This window comes from Jaculus jaculus, chromosome 2, assembly GCF_020740685.1.
Source record: "Jaculus jaculus isolate mJacJac1 chromosome 2, mJacJac1.mat.Y.cur, whole genome shotgun sequence".
Lineage (NCBI taxonomy): Eukaryota > Metazoa > Chordata > Mammalia > Rodentia > Dipodidae > Jaculus > Jaculus jaculus.
Window position 1 is genome coordinate 139,721,785 of NC_059103.1, and position 6,782 is coordinate 139,728,566.

Here is a 6,782-nt window from a genome sequence, read left to right on the forward strand (position 1 = left end):
AGAAAGTCGTTTCAACTGGGTGCGGTGGCACATGCCTTTAATCTGAGGCAGAGGTAGGAAAATTTCTGGGAGTTCGAGGCTGGCCTGAGACTACATAGTGAAGGCTAGGTCAGCCTGGGCTAGAGTGAGACCCTACTGGGGGGGGGGTACTTATTCCACAAAGATATTAAAATTAAATAATATTGAAGGAATTTTTTAACAATTTTATTATTTTTATTTATTTATTAGAGACAGAAAGTGGGGGGAGAGAGAGAGAGACAGAGTGAGAATGGGCACACCAGGGCTTCTAGCTACTGCAAACGAACTCCAGATGCATGCACAACTGTGTACATCTGGCTTGTGTGGGTCCTGGAGAATCGAGCCGGCATCCTTAGGCTTTGCAGGAATGTGCTTAATCACTAAGCCATCTCTCCAGCCCAACATTGAAAGAATTTTTAAGTGAACCACCTTTACTACATCTATTGTATTTGAGGATGATCTCAGAAAATGTGGTATAAAGAGAAAAAAAAAATAGAATTTTGGAACTGCTGCTCTGTAATTTCTCCAGAGAAAACTCTTAACACCTTTGCCATTTCACTTCCTTTCATTTCTAAATGAAATCCAGAGATAAGAAATAGACTATTCTAAACAAGAAGCATACATTTCATTCCAGAATGAGTGGTCAGGTACTGAGGTCTCAGTTTGCAAACATTAAAGAGATTATGTCCTATATTAGCTATAATTTCAGGGTCAATCACATGGAAATTCTAGCTTCTCGCCCTTTAACTCAGCCAAACCCCTCCTTCTAATTATTTTCTTACTCTCCAGTTGAGGAGCTTCATTTCTGTCTAGTATTCTCTTTTGAGTAGGCAATCTGTTATTTTCATGAGTAGCCTGGGAATTCCTCAGGAGTATGGATTCTCCCCAATTCCAGGTCTATTATCCTTGCCTATGACCTTTAGCCTCAGCTTAAGACTTCCCATAGTCATCTGTGTTTAGCTGTGTTTAAAGGACACTCTGCCAGACTCAAGGCTACAAAACCTTTTGGCTATCGCTAGTCAGCCTTTTCCCTGAATGACTGCTCCCCAGCCCCTCTTTTCCCCATAATTAGTAAGTGTGATAAACGAACTGCCCTTACTTTGATGACTATCAGCAGTTTCTTCACGTTATCACGTTTTCTCACTTCCGCCTACCCTGTTTGATATTTGTGTTTAAAGGTAAAATCAAGCTTCAGGCTCTGCCGTTTCTCCTGCACATTCTTTGATCCTACACTGAAATCATGATGATGGATTTGTGACGTCACTCTCGATTGTTTCCAGACGGCTTCTCAGACTGATCAAAACGGAGCTGAAGCCGGTGCATTCTGGTGACAGAGCAGACCTTCCAATGGGGAGATGGGTCAGCAAAAGAAAAAAGAAAAAACAGAAGAAAGAAGGAAAACTTAAAAAGTAATAATAATGCTGACAACACAAAACAATGTTAGGTAAAGTAAATTGCCTTTTCCCTGTGTTTCAAAATAAAGCCTTTGATCAATTGTCCCAATGTATGAAAATTTGAACCCTAAAGAAGCCAGGCAGCTTTCTAAATCCAGACTTCAAAAGCTTTACTTCCATTAGAAAAATTTAAACCCATGATACTTTGAATGGATTTGAAATTCTCTAAAATGAGCTCTAATAATAACCTTCACAAACAGAAAGGAAAGGAACGGCAGTTAGGTGGCTTCGTGCTACCATTTTCTCTGGTACATTAGTTTTCCAAAGATGGCATTTTGGCTTGTACCAAATAAAAGGGCAAAGGTTACCAAATGCAAGCCTGGGGAAGCCAGAAGAGAGAAGAGCTATGACAATGGAGGGGGAAATCCAAGCTGTTGGCTCTGAATGGATGGAAATCGCATGTGTGAAATTGACAACCAGCAGCAGCATGATACCAGGAGAGAGGCCAGGAAATTAACCAGGTTCCTATTTACTATATTGGCCCTTCAATTGTGTAGAGGTTTATTCACAACTTATACATAGAAATCTCCAGAATCTTATTAACTTTGACAATGCCCAGTTTTTATTTGGAAAGCAATCAGCACAAATCAAACACCAATGAGAATGGGAAAAAAAAATGAGTGATACATTTTTTAAAATACAGAAAAAAATTACCTCTGAAGAATCAGTTATATTGGGATATTTACCACCTTTTATCCTCATTGTTTTACAAGGCTGAAACTAATCTAGATATGTAAATTTTATTTTTGCTTCTTTATTTAGTACTGTGTATTAAATATTTTCCATACTGTAGAAATATCTTCATAACCATTGTTGAAAATGTTTGTAAAATATTTCATCCAATGAATATACTTCACCATTATTAATTCAACAACTAATTCTTTGTCTCATCTTTTTTCCCACTCAGTTTATTTTCCACTGAATAACTACAGTGGTACTTAAAAACTTTCATAGTGATCTTGTCATGCACCTTTTTAAACTCATTAAGTAACTTGTTCCTTAAAAAAAGCATCACTACCTTTAGGTCTTTTTTTGTCACTTTATGGTTTGGTATCACCTATAACCTTGTTAGAAATATAGAATCTGGGCTGGAGAGATGGCTTAGCGGTTAAGCGCTTGCCTGTGAAGCCTAAGGACCCCGGTTCGAGGCTCGGTTCCCCAGGTCCCACGTTAGCCAGATGCACAAAGGGGTGCACGCATCTGGAGTTCGTTTGCAGAGGCTGGAAGCCCTGGCGTGCCCATTCCCTCTCTCTCCCTCTATCTGTCTTTCTCTCTGTGTCTGTCGCTCTCAAATAAATAAATAAATAAATAAAAATTTAAAAAAAAGAAATATAGAATCTTAGGCTGGAGAGATGGTACTTTAAGGCACTTGCCTATAAAGCCTAAAACCCAGAGTTCAATTCCCCAATACCCATGTAAAGCCAGATTTAAAAAAAAAAGGTGGCTCATGCACCTGGAGCTCATTTCCAGTGGCTAGAGGCCCTAGCCAGCCCATTTTTTTCTCTTTCTCTCTCCTACTTATTTATTTATTTACTTAAGATGGGGAGGGAGAGATTGAAAATGGGCACACCAGGGCCTCTAGCCACTGCAAATGAACTCTAGGCACATAGGCCAATTTGTGCATCTGGCTTACATGGGATCTTAGCAATTGAACCTGCTCCTTAGTGTTTGTAGGCAAGCACCTTAACTGCTAAGTCATCTCTCCAGCTCAAATAAAATTTTTAAAAAGAAATACAGAATCTCAAGCCCATCCCATCCATACTCAATCACAATATACATTTTCATGAAATCTCAGTGAACCCTGCAAAATGCTCTAAATCTTATGGTTCCCCCAATCCCTCCCCTGGCCTGGCAGCAAAGGTCCAACCTCAACACCTCATTCACCTCCTCTCGTATACACAGCTCGCCCACAATGCAGTGGCATTTGGAGATGGGGGTCTTTTGAACATAACTATGTGTAGATGAAACAGTGAGGGTAGGTCCTCAAGATTGCATGAAGAAAATCACCTCTCTTGTCCCTTTCCCTCTCTTCTTTTTTCTCTGTTCTTCCCTCATAGTGCCTTCTCTTCTGCTTCCCTATCAGAATATTAGGAGACAGCAAATGGCAGTATATCAAGAAGACTTTATCAGAAACCAATCATAGTGGTCCCTCAAAACTATTAGAAAACAAATTTCTGTTGTTTAATCCAGACTACTGCAGCAGGTATACACTGGGCAATTTTCCTTAAAAGATCTCCTGGAGGTTGCCTCATCAAATGAACATTGTCTTATTCTTGACAGCCCAGTCAAACTGGTTGTGGAATGGGGAATATCTAGTATTGAGGGTATGCATTTTAAAATTAAAAAAAAAAACAAACAAACACTTTTTTATGGTAGAGTCTCACTTTAGCCCAGTGACCTGGAACTCACTCTGTAGATCCAGATCCAGGCTGGCCTCAAACTCCCAGAGATCCTCCTACTCCACATGCCAAGTGCTGGGATCAAACGCATGTGCCATCATGACTGGCTAAAACTAAATAAATACTCTTTTTTTTTTTTTTTTGGTTTTTTTGAGGTAGGGTCTCACTCCAGCCCAGGCTGACCTGGAATTCACTATGTAGTCTCAGGGTGGCCTCGAACTCACGGCAATCCTCCTACCTCTGCCTCCCAAGTGCTGGGATTAAAGGCTTGCACCACCACGCCCGGCAATAAATACTCTTAATATGCAGCAGTAACAATGAAAATTGAGACACCTGATACATAAGTGGACAAAAGAATTGAAAAAACACAAATGAATAATAATCCCTTTTTTAAAAAATATCCTAAGGGTTATAACAATTAGTCTTTTGGGTGCTCTTTTTTTTTAAATTGATTTACTAGGGAGAGAGAGAGAGAGAGAGAGAGCACATTCCAAGGCCTTCTGCCACTGCAAACAAACTCCAGACCAATGTACTACATTGTCCATCTGGCTTTACATGAGAACTGGGAAATTGAAATCAGGTCATCAAGCTTTACAAGCAAGCACCTTAACCACTGAACCATCTCTCCAGCCCTTAATGCTCTCTTTAAAATTCACTGGGTGGGCTGGAGAGATGGTTTAGCTGTTAAGCGCTTGCCTGTGAAGCCTAAGGACCCCTGTTTGAGGCTTGATACCCCAGGACACATGTTAGCCAGATGCACAAGGGGGCACACACGTCTGGAGATCATTTGCAGTGGCTGGAGGCCCTGGTGCACCCATTCTCTCTCTCTCTCTCTCTCTCTCTCTCTCTCTCTCTCTCTCCCTCCCTTCCTCCCTCCCTCCCTCCCTCCCTCCTTCCCTCCCTCTCTCTCTCTCCATCTATTGCTCTCAAATAAATAAATTTAACAAAAAAATTTAAAAGTCACTGGGTGCTATTATATATCAAGCAGAACAAATCAAAACCTAATGGCATACACTTCCTTGCCCACCAGGATGGCTAGAATTAATAAGATATATATCAATCGCCATCATTTCAAAAATATTAATGACAAAAATAATAATCACCATAATAAGCAATGACAAGAGTGTACAGCAGCCCCAATACTAATACCACTCCCACTGAGCAACTAACAAGTAACACACAAAGCAAGAAGGCAGTAAATATCCTCCATCCCTTCCTCTCTTCAAGGGGCACATGGGGCAAAAGAAGAGTAGCTTGATAAAGGTAACGAGTGTTCCCTCTTGTCCTCATGACTGCCAGAGTGCAGGCACCTTACTTTCTTTTTGTTTCTTCACTTTTTAAAATTTAATTTTGTTCTCTTTTTGTGTTTGTTGATTGTTTGGTTAGTTGTTGTTGGTGGTGGTGGTGGTAGTGGGATATGTGTGTATACATGTATATTTTCTTTAGTCTCTTGGTTTTTTGGTTGCTATTTCTTTCCATCTTTTGGTGGTAGCCTCTTTTAATCTCTCTTTCCTTTTCCCTTTTTTAAAATCACAGTCCTTCCCATCTCTAAATTGCAACAACTATAGAAAACTGATCTTTGACAAGAGGTCTAAAAATGCACACTGGAGAAAAGACAGCAACTTCAACAAATGGTACTGGAGAAAATGGATGAAATCAGACCCACTGCACAAAAGTCAACACTAAATGGGCTAAGTACCTCAATGTAAGGCTTGAAACTCTAAAACAACCAGAATAAAAAATAGGGAGAGCATTCCATGATATAGGCATAGGGAGAGACTTCCTGAATAAGACCCCCAGTAATAGCAAATTAGACAAATGCTCAACCACTGGGCCTTCATGAAATGAAAAAGTTATTATGCAGATAAGCAAACCATCAACAGAGTCAATAGACATCCCACAGAATGGAAGAAAATCTTTGCCAGCTATACCTCTAACAGAAGTCTAATATCTGGAATTTGCCCTCCCCCCCCAAAAAAAAAACTAACAACAACAACAAAAAAATTCAAACAATCAAATCAAAAACCAGGGTAGAGAATTGAACAGAATTCTCAAAGGAAGAAATACAACTAGCCATTGCACACTTAAAGAGACATTCAACACCTTAGTCATCAGAGAAATGCAAATCAAAACAACTTTGAGATCTCATGTCACTCCAGTCAGGTAGCAATTATCAAAAAATCAAATGACAACAAATGTTGTAGAGGCTGTGGGGAAAGAGGAACCCTTATTCACTGCTGGTAGGAATGAAAACTTGTCCAACCTGTGTGAAAATCAGTATTGAGACTCCTGAAAAACAAAACCAAACCAAAAATGATCATTTGATCCAGCTATACCACTCCTGGGCATATCCCCTAAAGTTTCCACTCATTACTACAGAGAAACCTGTTCAGCCATATTTTTTGCTGCCCTATTCACAATAGCTAAGAACTGGAATCATCCAAGGTGCCCATCAACTGATGAATGGACAGTAAAGATGTAGTATATATACACAATGGAATTCTACTCAGTGGTAAGGAAAAAATGAATCAATGAAATTTATAGGAAAATGGATGGAGTTTGAAAAAAGTCATTCTAAGCGCTAGATACACAAGGTGGTGTATGCATCTGGAGTTAATTTGCAGTGGCTGGAAACCCTGGTACTATGTAGTCTCAAGCTGGCCTTGAACTCATTAGTGATCTTCCTACCTTAGCCTCTCTCTGACTCTCTCTTATCTCTCTCTCTTCCTCTGTTTATATATATATATATATATATATATATATATATATATATATATATATAATATTTATATATATATAATATATATAATATATATATTATTAGTATATATATATTATATATATATAATATAGATTAGTATATATATATACTAATATATATAATATATATTAGTATATTAGTATATATATA